Source organism: Bombina bombina, chromosome 10 (assembly GCF_027579735.1).
Source record: "Bombina bombina isolate aBomBom1 chromosome 10, aBomBom1.pri, whole genome shotgun sequence".
NCBI lineage: Eukaryota > Metazoa > Chordata > Amphibia > Anura > Bombinatoridae > Bombina > Bombina bombina.
Window position 1 is genome coordinate 21682550 of NC_069508.1, and position 14874 is coordinate 21697423.

Below are 14874 nucleotides of genomic sequence, written 5' to 3' on the forward strand. Positions count from 1 at the left end.
TGGATCCATCTGAAAATGTAAAGAAAATATATTAACATCTCATACATCCTGACATCAAATCAACGCATTTCAAATTGATTATGTTTTCAATATACTTCGAAGTGTGTTTGAATTTTTAAACAATTCTGAAATGAGGATATGGTATGTATATAGGCACTCAGATGAATATCAATGACTGTCTGTACAATTTGAACCTTATTATTGTTTTTTGGCATGGAATATGCATGTGACATAATGATGGCATGAATTAGAAATATTTCAAAATAAATATACAAGCAGAATTTCATGCTGCCTGATATAGAAAGGGGGCAGTAGTGTATTTGAACAGACAAATAATATTCCTTTTTAAAGGGCAAAAGTTGTAGACTTTTAAGGTCTTCAATAAAATGATTTCCAAAAAAAAAACATGTTGGAAACATGATAGATATATTTCACATACCATCAGACTCCAAGGCAGCCTCTTCCTCCTCCGTCCCACATGTGACAGCAATCTCTGTAAAACATAACATGTTGTGTACACGTTAAGATCAGATATTATAACATATGTTACTGTTGCTCAAATACGCACATCAATGTTGCATTAAAGATATACACACACAAAGTTATGATTTACATCATTTTGATGGAGCATACAAATGACAATAGATTTGTTATTGTCAATGAATATTAATTTTAATGTATTGTTTGTATTAATGTTAAATTCATAAAAGCATAGTACATAGAACATTTAAGATTTCTCATGTGTGTATAACTTGATGACTGTTGTCAAAAAATCTAATGGAAACAAACATATGTTATACATCTTATGAATAACAAATGTGTAGACTAATAAAGTAGAAATTATTAATCGTTCAATATGAAAAATAAATTAATATATAATCAGAAGATAAATATTTTGAATTTTTATAATGTTATGCTTCATCAGAATCATGATCATAATATTGATTAGCAATACACCTTCAATTACATATAAATGAGTCAATGGACTTACCAGGAGACCACAAAGGCGTCTCTATGTCACTGCTGGATTCCTGTGGGCTCACCACACCAACTCTCTCTATGAATGATATAGATATATATTATTAAACACATTTTGGATATCACTAAATCACATCTGTCTAGAATTTTAACATTAATCAACTTTAAAATGTGAAGAATAGAGCAGTCATTACACAAGAAAATGCTTGATTGAATCAAGGGGATTCTGTAAAAATATCTGTATTGAACATATGTTTAATGTCAGACTACATTAGACATCAAAGTCATCTCAGATGCTGCTATTGCATATCTAAATATACCCAATGATCAATGTTCTTAACCCTTTAAGGACACGCCTTTCACTTTGCTCAATTGTTTTATGACGGAATAATTCCGTCATATGTCCTTAAGAAGTTACAAGAATACACACAAACCACATATTGAGTAGCATCTGTTGACAAATCTAAACAAACACATATGTCACATCGAGCCATTTTTGCAATGTACAGTAATCTTGTTTAGGACACAACACATATTTATCACAATACAAAACAAAATTTATTATTACAAATATGTAATCATGGTGCTGTTAGAGTATGCAGATATCTATAAAGTAACTCCAACAGAGAATGTGATTTATATATCAATAGTTTTTAATAAAAAGAATGTAAAGATGAATGAATCTATTTTGTCTTAAAGGGACACTGACATGATTAATTTAAATAATTGATTTCTATGTTCAAACTGTAAAAAATGATTTAACATTGACTCCTATTATAATTAGAATGTTGCTCGATATTAATCTTAAAGTGAAGGTCAATTTTCACCAATGAGTGCCCGGTTTTTAAAAATACTTTTAAAAACAGGGGCACTTTCATTGATGAAAATTAACATAGCACTGTATTTGAAGAAATACTTACCTTTTACTTCTGCAAAGCCGGATCGACGATCCCCCTCCTTCTTCTTCCTGCTGTAGACCACAGCAATGACGAAACTGGCTTCCTCCAATCACAGCCAGGCATCACGAGCTGGACGCTCTGGGGTGCAAGCCATTATTGGAGGAAGCCGGTTTTCGTCATTTCTGACGTCACTACAGAGGAACTGAGGCTGAGATCGGTGATCCGGTTTTGCAGGAGTAAAAGGTACGTATTTCTTAAAATCCAGTGCAATGTTAATTTTCATCAATGAAAGTGCCCCTGTTTTTAAAAGTATTTTTAAAAACCGGGCACTCATTGATGAAAATTGACCTTCACTTTAAAGGCAGATAAGGAATATTGGATTCAATAAATATTGTTTGTTGAAGGTATCCACCAATCATCAATAAAAACCCAGGTTGGTCAACCAAAATTTAGATGCACATAAACGTACTTTCTTTATTTTACAATACATTTAGCAATAGAATATGTCACATATGATGATAGTATTATATTTTTGTGTTTATTAATATTGCATACTGTATCTGAATGACAATATTAATAATTGTAGCTCAGTATCCCTTTAATGTAAAATTAAATTGATTCCACAATGTTGTTGTTAATGAATTATCTACTCCATATGTTGATGTCATGAATGGTATTGAGCATGCAATTAAAATGTAATATGTTATTTAAGGATATCCGAATAATTATTTAATTTTCATCTATTAAATAGACATTACATCTAAATATTGAACAATGTGTATTTAGTATGTAATGTTCAGTCCATGTTTCTAAGACAAATGTCAATTAAAAAGAGACATACCATACTGTGACAAGCCCTGGCTTGAGGATCCAGCAGCCACATCCATATCTGTAATATATTAAATGAGGATTGCATATCATTAATACTAATCATGCCATGTTTAAAAAATTTACATTAATAACAAATCAATTGAAAAATATTAATCCTTTGGTAGTCCCATGAGTTAATAGTTTCCTCAATTAAATTAATTAAAAATATATCCTGGACTCTTATTTTCAATCAGTTGTGTTGTTTACTGTATCTTTAAGAATATCTGCTTGTTATTACATAATCATCAATTGATGGCCATATGTTATAATTGTTTTGTATTATTGGTTTTTTATTAGCTATAATATTGAAAATAAGAATACTGTATTCTTCACTAATCTAAGAATTCCCATTTAATTTTTAACAACATGTATAAAGCAATGCCACTTTCCGCAAACCCATGTTAACGTGGATGAGAAATGCCATTTTCGCGATCATTGCGCAGTGATTCCAAGCGGAATTACGCATCCGTCATTTCACCAATATGTATAAAGCAATGCCACTTCCTGCAAACCCATGTTAACGTGGATGAGAAATGCCATTTTCGCGATCATTGCGCAATGATTCCAAGCGGAATTACGCATCCGTCATTTCACCAATATGTATAAAGCAATGCCACTTTCCGCAAACCCATGTTAACGTGGATGAGAAATTACATTTCCGCTCTGTGACGCATATTCTGTAGAGCGCAAGAAACATCATTCCTATTTCATGTGTCAATAATCTAAAATCAGATATCTAAACATCATATGTAGTGTATGTTGTGAGATCTGTATAGGTTTAGTATCTGACTATATGCACATTTTCTAAAAGTCTAATAAAATATTAACATATTATATGAAGTTGGATAATTACCTGGTTCAGATTCTCTATCATCTCCTCCCAGGCCACCGGACGGAGAAGCATCTGCCCTGTCCCCCGCGTCAGGACTTTCAGATCCCGCAGCTGGGAGGGAAGAAGAGGAGGCCGAGGATGGCGAGGATCTAAATCTTTTGGGGACCCGGAGATTGAGGAGCTCGCATAAAGTCACCTCATAAGGGAGTAGGTACAGTTTCCGCGGGGCCTCTCTTTTGCCACCTCTTTTACGGGCTTGTACCCAGTCCCTTATGAGGTTTACTTTTTTCGATAAACGCAACCTCATATCTCCGAATCTCCTCATGATCTGATCCTGGGTCCTCTGGACGTCACACACCAATCTAACCGCATTGGTGATAGACTCCCAGAGGGCCTTCTTAACGTGCGCATCTGTCAACCTCCTCTTGTTCCCAAACAGCTGGGGATAAAAGTCCTTGACGGCGTGGACCAGTGCAGCGCTCTCCTCCTTGGTGAACCTGGGAACTGACATGCCTGCTGGGTTGTCTTCTCAAATATATATATATATATAAAAATATATCTAGTACGCCTGCAGGCATTAGAGAACTGACAAAGATGGCAACGTGTAATGGACTTTTATATGGTGAAGTAAACATGAGATGCACCATGGGACAATTTATCTGTACATCTGATTGGATAAAAGTTTGAAATATTGTTAGAATGTGTGTGAGACCATCCTGACTCAAGTTGTGTTTGTGTGATGAACTCTGATTGGCCGTTCCTTAATGTTTCATATCTTAGTAACTTCCTTACACATACCTCATGGTGGTGCTGTAACTTCATTTTTCATGTATACTTATTTGTAACTCATGGGCCTGTCATGCGGATATGTGTGACGCAGATTTAATATCCGTGATATGTTAAATATTAATGATTAAATACTCTTTAAAATCTAATACTGTCACATTATTAATGTTGTCGACATTTCTCGGTTTAATAACGGTCTGTTTCTTTAATACAAATACACATTTCATATTGTATGTCTTTATTGTTCTTTAAATACATTTATTGTGAAGCATTGACATTGCTCTATTAAATGCATTTCATAATGCACATTGATTGTGTGCTATTGCGTGACATTAGACTCTAATGTTTAAAGATGCTAATCTGGTGTTTCAAGATGCGTTTCCCACGCAATATTTATTAATGTTAAAATTCAGGTTAGAATGTCAGTAACTTGGATAATCTGTTTATAAATATTAAACTACAGCTTTGTTATTCGCAAATAAACCTCGAGCTTGTATTTGTCTGAAGTGCTCATATATGTTATTGTGCAATGGCGTCTTTAGTTTTAAAGAGACATTACAAACAATTGTATCAAATGATCTGTAGAGATAGAAGATTGTTTAGACTTTAAAATGTAAATCAATTTCTCTTAGTATTTAGATATCCTCAACATAAGAAATTTAAATGCACATGGTTGAGCCAATCACATAAGGCATCTCTGTGCATCCACCAATCTTCATCTACTGAGCCGATCTCGATATGCTTTTCAAGCAAAGTATGTGAAGATATCAAGATAAGTAAATACACTCTTTAAATCTCTTAAAGGGACACTGTCCCAACAAATTTAGCATTGGTGATTGAGCATGAAATGTTAATCAACTTTATTCTTTAATCAGATTATCAAATTTTAACAGTTATCTTGTTATGTTTCTTTGCAAATCAATAATGATATTTTATATTACGGACAATTGTTTTATAAAAACATGGGTTGTCCTTGACGATTGTTGCATCAATTATTCCAAACAATCAAGTTCTGTCCAGAGTACTGAAGCAAATAAATTAGCTATTTACTGCCTTAATTTTAAAGTAATGATAGCAACATCACAATGAGCATTCATAATATGAGACAAGTTTTAAAGTTGATTCCAATAGAATACTCATTCAGAATGTATAAATCATTAATTTTTTAACTGTCTACCTTTAAGTATATTATGAGTTCATGTCCCTTTAAATAAACATTTCACAATAATGCTTTAAATATCATAAACCTAGGCACCTTCCTTTTGCTAAATGAGTCTAACATATGAGTAAAGCAAATTAAGATTAAATTCTAGATTGTTTTACACACTGACTGAAATATATTTATTAAATGATGTCTTTTTTAGCCTTCAGTGTAGAGGGACATTAAGCTATATGTTATGTATGCATTTTGTATAATATTCTTATATTTGAACAACTTAATATGTTTTGTTATTCAATCATTATATTGTAATTATATATATTCTTGGATTAAATACATCTCTACATAGGCTATTTTGATGCTGATTGTTGTTTGCATATAGATGCCTTATATCATTGACTAAGATATGTGCATTTTTTTTTTTAGAAAACAAGTATATTTAAAGACTGAATGTAATTCTATAGTACTTTCTAAATATGTTTAAATTCTTGTATGATATTTTTTACAATCTATAAAAAATATACTTTGTGATTGTCCCTTTAAGGACCCAAACATTTGGTATTTTTATTTAACATTGACAAAATAAACAAAAGGGGAATTTACATTCTATATAGATATTTGATGTCGAACCCAAGAGGTAAGATTGTAATAAATACATAATATTACTAAGTATAGTTAAATGACTCCACTAGAAAATTACATAGATTAACCTGGCATCCAATAACTAATTTTTAAAAATTATCAAGTTAAATGACCTACCATTCATAAATGTAATAATTTAAATAATTTCTATTAATTTTTTTAGATACCTAAGGAAGATACATGATCTTATACAATTATTTTTACATTCAACAACACTGTCACTTTCATGTAATTGAACCACTTCACCTTATTATATGTTAAACAAAAAATTATTTTACTACATATCCTAAATAATTGTAATATATACATTTTCAATATAAAAGCATTGAAGAATCTGACTCCCCAATTAATGTTATAAAATATATATTTATATTCTCGGAAGCATTTTATTTTCTAATATTAAAGCATTATTTTATCTTATGCATGTGCTTGTCAAATAGCCAACTACCAGTCATGGGAGTCCAAGTTTGATTTATTTACAGATTATATTGATATTTAGTAGAATCTGTTCAAAATAATGTATTTAATAATAAAATGTTTAGTATTAACATGTCAAAATATAATTAATCTAAAAAAATTTAATATTCCTGGAAGTCATCAGATGCCAATCTGAAAAGAAAAATAATAAAAATGGAACAAAGTTAATACACACGTTGTCAAATATTCATAAAATACATTTAAAATCATATGGTGTCTATGCTCTAACTTTGATCAACATTTTTTAAAGATAATCATTAAATTGATTTAAAATTCATGAAATACATACACCATTATATTGTTGATTAAAAATTCAATTTAAATATCCAAATTTCAAATTATACATAATAATGTATATCACATTTCAACAATATATGTATGCTGAACATAAATCTAATATTTCATGTCCATTCAAATACCTCTATATCAACTATAATATGTATTCCTTTTTCTGATTGTGATCCCTAAATATCTAATGATGAAATAAGTATGACTAATGTATGTAAGCTAACAATAATCAACATTCTTCATGTGATTCTTAACTAGCATGCACCAACCTGGATAATGCATGGTCTTTGAAAGTCAATTCAGGGGTAAACAGTTGCAGGCCCATTTATCAAGCTCCGTACGGAGCTTGAAGGGCCGTGTTTCTGGCGAGTCTTCAGACTCGCCAGAAACACAAGTTATGAAGCAGCGGTCTAAAGACCGCTGCTTCATAACCCTGTCCGCCTGCTCTGAGCAGGCGGACAGGAACCGCCGGAAATCAACCCGATCGAATACGATCGGGTTGATTGACAGCTCCCTGCTGGCGGCCGATTGGCCGCGAGTCAGCAGGGGGCGGCGTTGCACCAGCAGCTCTTGTGAGCTGCTGGTGCAATGTTAAATGTGGAGAGCGTATTGCTCTCCGCATTTAGCGAGGTCTTGCGGACCTGATCCGCAGTGTCGGATCAGGTCCGCAAGCCCTTTGATAAATGGGCCCCCATATCTTCAATAGGTGTCTTATTCATCAGTTCATTAAATAGAGGACTGGGAAATACCATCTACAAAATAGAAAATCATCTAAGTGTCTCCAATAGGATGTCTCCACAGCCTTATTCTATCAAATAGTTTGCACTTACCATGTGAACATGTCTTTGTATGGTTTTCAAGGTCAGCAGAATTGAAAGATAATGCCAGACATGATCCCATTGGTATACTTCAATTTCAATCTTGGCTTTTTCCCCACTGTCAGTCTGGGCAATCTTGACTGTCAGGCTTCAAATTGTTCCCTTTCAGTCTTTAGATTAAGTCATCTCCCTAATGTAATAAATTTAATTAAAAAAAAATCATACAAGTGTGTGAATCAGTTCAGTACCCCTCTCCCACCCCCCATTTCATAATAAATATCTGTCACTAGCTTACTAAGCCTGTGTATGAACCTGTGTTATTTTCTAGCAAGTGTGAAGATGAGTCATATTGAGCATAAAAAACCTCTGTGTGACATTGAACCATAGTCATTCTAGAGTATCCCTTTCTGATTATGTACATTTTAAGTAATGTGTAAACAAAAATCTATTTATTAAAATGTATGCCATATGATGTTTTTGTGTACAAATCATGCCAGCAACAGTCCAAACATTTCTACTTACCATCTGATGTCCTCTTTAAAAACCAGGTGGCAAAGACTCGCTATAGGACCCAATGCCCAGAGCATCACCTATATTATGAAAATTAAAATTTATTCTAACATTTGATCAATACTAACATGTTTGCACAATTCTCTACTTGTCATTTCCCTAGAGTTCACATCTATTGAAAATACTACACAGTCTAACTTCTATTCTTTACCGTCTAAAGTGGCGGTTGATGACGTCTGCTCTGACATCAAGTCCCTCGTCCTGGAATTCCCCCTCTAGAACAGGATCATCCTCCTCATCTCTGAGGAGGTCTCTGTCCACCGGGACGGCCTGCAGCATCCCAGCCCGCTGTGCAATATTATGCAGGACGCTACAGGCTACAACGATCTTCGCCACCTTCTTTGGGTTGTACTGGAGTGCTCCTCCAGAACGGTCCAGGCACCTGAATCTCATCTTCAGGAGCCCGAACATCCTTTCAACCACCGCCCTGGTTCTCTTATGAGCCCTATTGTAGCGCTCCTCAGACACATCAGTCGGGCTACGCAAGGGGGTAATGAGCCAAGGCCGGCTCATATACCCAGAATCACCTATAAATTTTTAACAGAACATAATTCAAACAGAATACTTAAACTAGTATATTGTTGTATAATTTTTTTTTTGTTAAAAACCATAATCCATATTAAAACTTGTCACAAACATACCAATAAAAAAATTTCTATATTATTTTGTATCTTCCCATTTCAGCTAAGACATGCTACATATGCGTATTGTTCTGAAAACAAACCTTGTGTAAAATGCTAAATACATGGTTACATTGCATTCTCTATCTGAACACTTAAGGTAAGACATGCTACATATCTGCATTTAAATAAAACTAGACATTAGCAGAAAGAGACAATGACAGGGTTAAATTGCATGAGATAATAGCTTCCCATTTCAGCTAAGACATGCTACATATGCGTATTGTTCTGAAAACAAACCTTGTGTAAAATGCTAAATACATGGTTACATTGCATTCTCTATCTGAACACTTAAGGTAAGACATGCTACATATCTGCATTTAAATAAAACTAGACATTAGCAGAAAGAGACAATGACAGGGTTAAATTGCATGAGATAATAGCTTCCCATTTCAGCTAAGACATGCTACATATGCGTATTGTTCTGAAAACAAACCTTGTGTAAAATGCTAAATACATGGTTACATTGCATTCTCTATCTGAACACTTAAGGTAAGACATGCTACATATCTGCATTTAAATAAAACTAGACATTAGCAGAAAGAGACAATGACAGGGTTAAATTGCATGAGATAATAGCTTCCCATTTCAGCTAAGACATGCTACATATGCGTATTGTTCTGAAAACAAACCTTGTGTAAAATGCTAAATACATGGTTACATTGCATTCTCTATCTGAACACTTAAGGTAAGACATGCTACATATCTGCATTTAAATAAAAATAGACATTAGCGTCGGTAAATAACAAATGGTTAAATTTAATCCTATAGCTGAACATGACGCTAACAGTTAAAAAATACAGGGCCAATTGTCAACATTATTAACCATGTTGAGCACAAATACTCACCAACGAGATAACCAGGGGGCATTTGTCTTTCCTCAAACTGGCTCCACAGGGACGACAGAGAGAGGATGCGGGCATCATGACAAGCCCCTCCAAAATTCGCATACACATGCATAATCCTCATCCGTGCGTCACAAACATACTGCACGTTGAGGCTATGAAAATGTTTGCGATTTCTGAAGGGCAAGTCATCAATTGGAGCACGCAGCGCAATGTGGGTACAATCTATGGCTCCCAAGACATTGGGCAATTGAGCAATATCAAAGAATTCCCGCTTCAGGCGCCTCCAATCACCATCATTCTGTGGGAATCCTATGTATTGCTTACTGATACGTACCATGGCGTCCAGAAAGTTATCAAACACCCCAGAGAATGTACCTTGAGCCAGGCCATGCATGTACAGTTCTCCGGATTGAAAACTCCCGGAGGCCAGGACGTATAGACAGCTTAGCATCTTACTCATGGGGGGAACAGCAGTCCTTATTTGTATACGTGGCTCCAAATGAGGTTTAAGAAGCTCGTAAAGGCCAATGAGCTGTTCGCGATCGAGCCGATACTTATCAAAAACCTCAAAGTCACTCATGTTTTCCAAGGTGGGTCTCACCCTGTAGACACGAGGACCTCGAACCAGACGACCCCTTCGTCTCGGTCTGAGCCGCCGAGGCTGCCTGATTCGACCAACAGCTAGTTCGCCAATAGCAGCACCAGCAGTGTCTACCATGTCATCGTCATCCATCTTTCAAAACAGCGTAACAAGGTATGCACTTGATCTGATGTGGATCACAAGTGATGCATTGGCCATGTTGTTTGGGGGATTTATAGTACAATTAGTCCAATGGTATTGAGTTTGTAATGATTGCTGATTGTATTCACCTGTTTGTATGTGAGCGGCGCGAATGCTTTCACAGTGGGCGTTTATTTGTTGTTTGCTGAAATGTTAGTTTCAAACAATGATTCTCAATGTGAAAGTGTCAAATATCACACATACAGTGCATGTTTGTAATGTTTGATTATATGCGTAATCAATATTTCTTAAACGCGATCTTATAGTAACAAGCACACGTCCAGGCTAACATGAATGAAAGTGCATAGTTGTGTATAATGTGCATCGAATGTGATCGATCAATGTTGCTGCAACATTGTTTGTAAACGATAAAGTAACATCTGCCATCTGTAGTATTGTATATATAAGTGATTGCCGAGCTGTCAATATTGTATGCGTCCCTTTCAAATCGCAATAATAATTCCGAACTTCCCGTCTGCCATCTGTAGTATTGTATATATAAGTGATTGCCGAGCTGTCAATATTGTATGCGTCCCTTTAAAATCGCAATAATAATTCCGAACTTCCCGTCTGCCATCTGTAGTATTGTATATATAAGTGATTGCCGAGCAGTCAATATTGTATGCGTCCCTTTAAAATCGCACTAATACTGAATAACTTCCGGCTGTCATCTGTAGTATTGTATATATAAGTGATTGCCGAGATGTCAATATTGTATGCGTCCCTTTCAAATCGCACTAATACTGAATAACTTCCGGCTGTCATCTGTAGTATTATATATATAAGTGATTGCCGAGCTGTAAATATTGTATGCGTCCCTTTCAAATCGCACTAATACTGAATAACTTCCGGCTGTCATCTGTAGTATTGTATATATAAGTGATTGCCGAGCTGTCAATATTGTATGCGTCCCTTTCAAATCGCACTAATACTGAATAACTTCCGGCTGTCATCTGTAGTATTGTATATATAAGTGATTGCCGAGCTGTCAATATTGTACTCGTCCATTTAAAATGGCACTAATACTGAATAACTTCCGGCTGTCATCTGTAGTATTGTATATATAAGTGATTTGCGATCTGACAATATTTCTTAATTGTCCCATTGAAATCTCCCTAATAATGCTGTTCCAAACAGTTGTTTACGTATATGTTGTATTGTAGTATTGAGTGTTAAAGTTCCTAAAGGGGCGGTACAGTGGTGAATCTGTGATGTGTATGGTTGAATCTTGTAATGACGTCATGATATTATTAACCTGCCTATGTAGTTGTGAAATCCTCATTGTGTTGTTGTATTTGACTACATTGTTATTGTGTGCTGAATAAAATCTAAATGTGTGCTTTGTGGTTGCGTGATGGGTGATGCGTGTTATGTGCATGTACGTATATATTGTGATTGTGTCCCACATATGCTGACTTCTATATAGCGGTGTGGCATTGTTGTTCCTTCCCATAAAGTGACATCTGTAATCTGGTGTAATGATGTTCTTGTTGTACGTAATTCCTAATGGTTTCTGGTGATGGAATCATGATGTTAAAAGTACAGTAAAATCCATATGTTGTGTTTTGTGATTCCTCTAGAAAATGTAATGTGTTTTTCCCCCATCATTTGAATGCACATGTATGAGTGAATGTTAAAAGTAATGTATGTGCATCCATGACTGATCATGTGTTAAGCCTATGTAGATATGCTGTTGCTGCAAGCATATGAGTTGAATAACTGAAATGCAATAATAAAGGTAAATGAGAGGTGTTTCCCATTGTGTAGTGTTTGTGAATCCAGAAATGTGTCTAGAATTTTATTTTAATTTTAAATGTAATTTTATTGAAATAATAATGTGTTACTAGTGATGTGGATTTGTAGTTGATGTAATCTAAAAGTGTGAAACAAATTTATGGTGTTGTGAATATTTAATAATTAAAAACCATAAGTCCACCATAGGGAAATAGTCATTTCTTAATCTATTTATCATCGCTAGGTCTAACGCATAAAATCATGTCTTTTCTAGCGCTGGTATTTGGAGTTTTTCAGTCTACGCTATTTGCGTGCGTTAGGGAAATGAGGGTTTCGCGTGCACGAGCACGTCTTCCCAATAGAAGTCAATGGAGGCTCTAAAGATTTCTATATTTTTTTTTCTAAGACTGGTTTTCCTCGTAAAGTGAGTGACGTCATGAGCTTGTGTGAAAAAGTAACTAAATCGTGTTGTTTTTGTAATAAATAAAAATTTTGTGTATGTCATGTGGTGTATATTGTTTGTATGCATCGATGAGTGTATGTTTGTGATAATGTTATTAGTTAGATGTAGGTATATGAGGGTCTTTTCCCGTGTGTCAATGTAAGTCAATGGGAAAATGGATTTTTGTGGATTTATTTCAAACACCCGAGATCTCGCAACTTTAATCCTTTGTATTTTAACGAAAACAAAATAAATATGAAAAATAAAGATAGTGTAGTGTTTGTATGAGTGTAAGTGTACTTTGTGTAATATTTGTTTTGTGATTCGTGGATGTTTTTTTTGTCGGTATATGTTTACTACTGGGTCTGAGGTGGCGGTAGAAAGGTGAGCGTTAGGTGTATTTTGAGTCGCGGTAAATAAACTCTAAATACCGGAGTGCGTAAGAAACCAGCGTTAGGAGCCTCTAACCCTGGTTTTCACGGTTAACGCCGAACTCTAAATCTAGGCCTATGTGTGGTGATTAAAATGTTTTATCAAAAAATTTTATAACAACAATATTTGCGCTCCACTTTGTAATGCCAGCGCACGCAAATAGCTCGGAAGCATTGCGCTCATGAGAGTGTGCTTCCATAGGCTCCAACAGGAGCCTCGATCTCATGCCGTGAGACACGGCATGAGAAATAGCACAGCGAAGGGGGTAAGTCACGCATCGATGGCAGCAAATGTAAATATATATGTATATACACATATTAACACATAAATATATATGTATATACACATAGTAACACATAAATATATATGTATATACACATAGTAACACATAAATATATATGTATATACACATAGTAACACATAAATATATATGTATATACGCATAATAACACATTAATATATATGTATATACACATAGTAACACATAAATATATATGTATATACACATAGTAACACATAAATATATATGTATATACACATAATAACACATAAATATATCTGTATATACACATAGTAACACATAAATATATATGTATATACACATAATAACACATAAATATATATGTATATACACATAGTAACACATAAATATATATGTATATACACATAGTAACACATAAATATATATGTATATACACATAATAACACATAAATATATCTGTATATACACATAGTAACACATAAATATATATGTATATACACATAGTAACACATAAATATATATGTATATACACATAGTAACACATAAATATATATGTATATACACATACTAACACATAAATATATATGTATATACACATAGTAACACATAAATATATATGTATATACACATAGTAACACATAAATATATATGTATATACACATAGTAACACATAAATATGTATGTATATACACATAGTAACACATAAATATGTATGTATATACACATAGTAACACATAAATATGTATGTATATACACATAGTAACACATAAATATGTATGTATATACACATAGTAACACATAAATATATCTGTATATACACATAGTAACACATAAATATATATGTATATACACATAGTAACACATAAATATGTATGTATATACACATAGTAACACATAAATATATATGTATATACACATAATAACACATAAATATATATGTATATACACATAATAACACATAAATATATATGTATATACACATACTAACATATAAATATATCTGTATATACACATATTAACACATAATATATATGTATATACACATAGTAACACATAAATATATATGTATATACACATAGTAACACATAAATATATCTGTATATACACATAGTAACACATAAATATATATGTATATACACATAGTAACACATAAATATATATGTATATACACATAGTAACACATAAATATATATGTATATACACATAGTAACACATAAATATATATGTATATACACATAGTAACACATAAATATATATGTATATACACATAGTAACACATAAATATATATGTATATACACATAGTATCACATAAATATATATGTATATACACATAGTAACACATAAATATATATGTATATACACATAGTAACATATA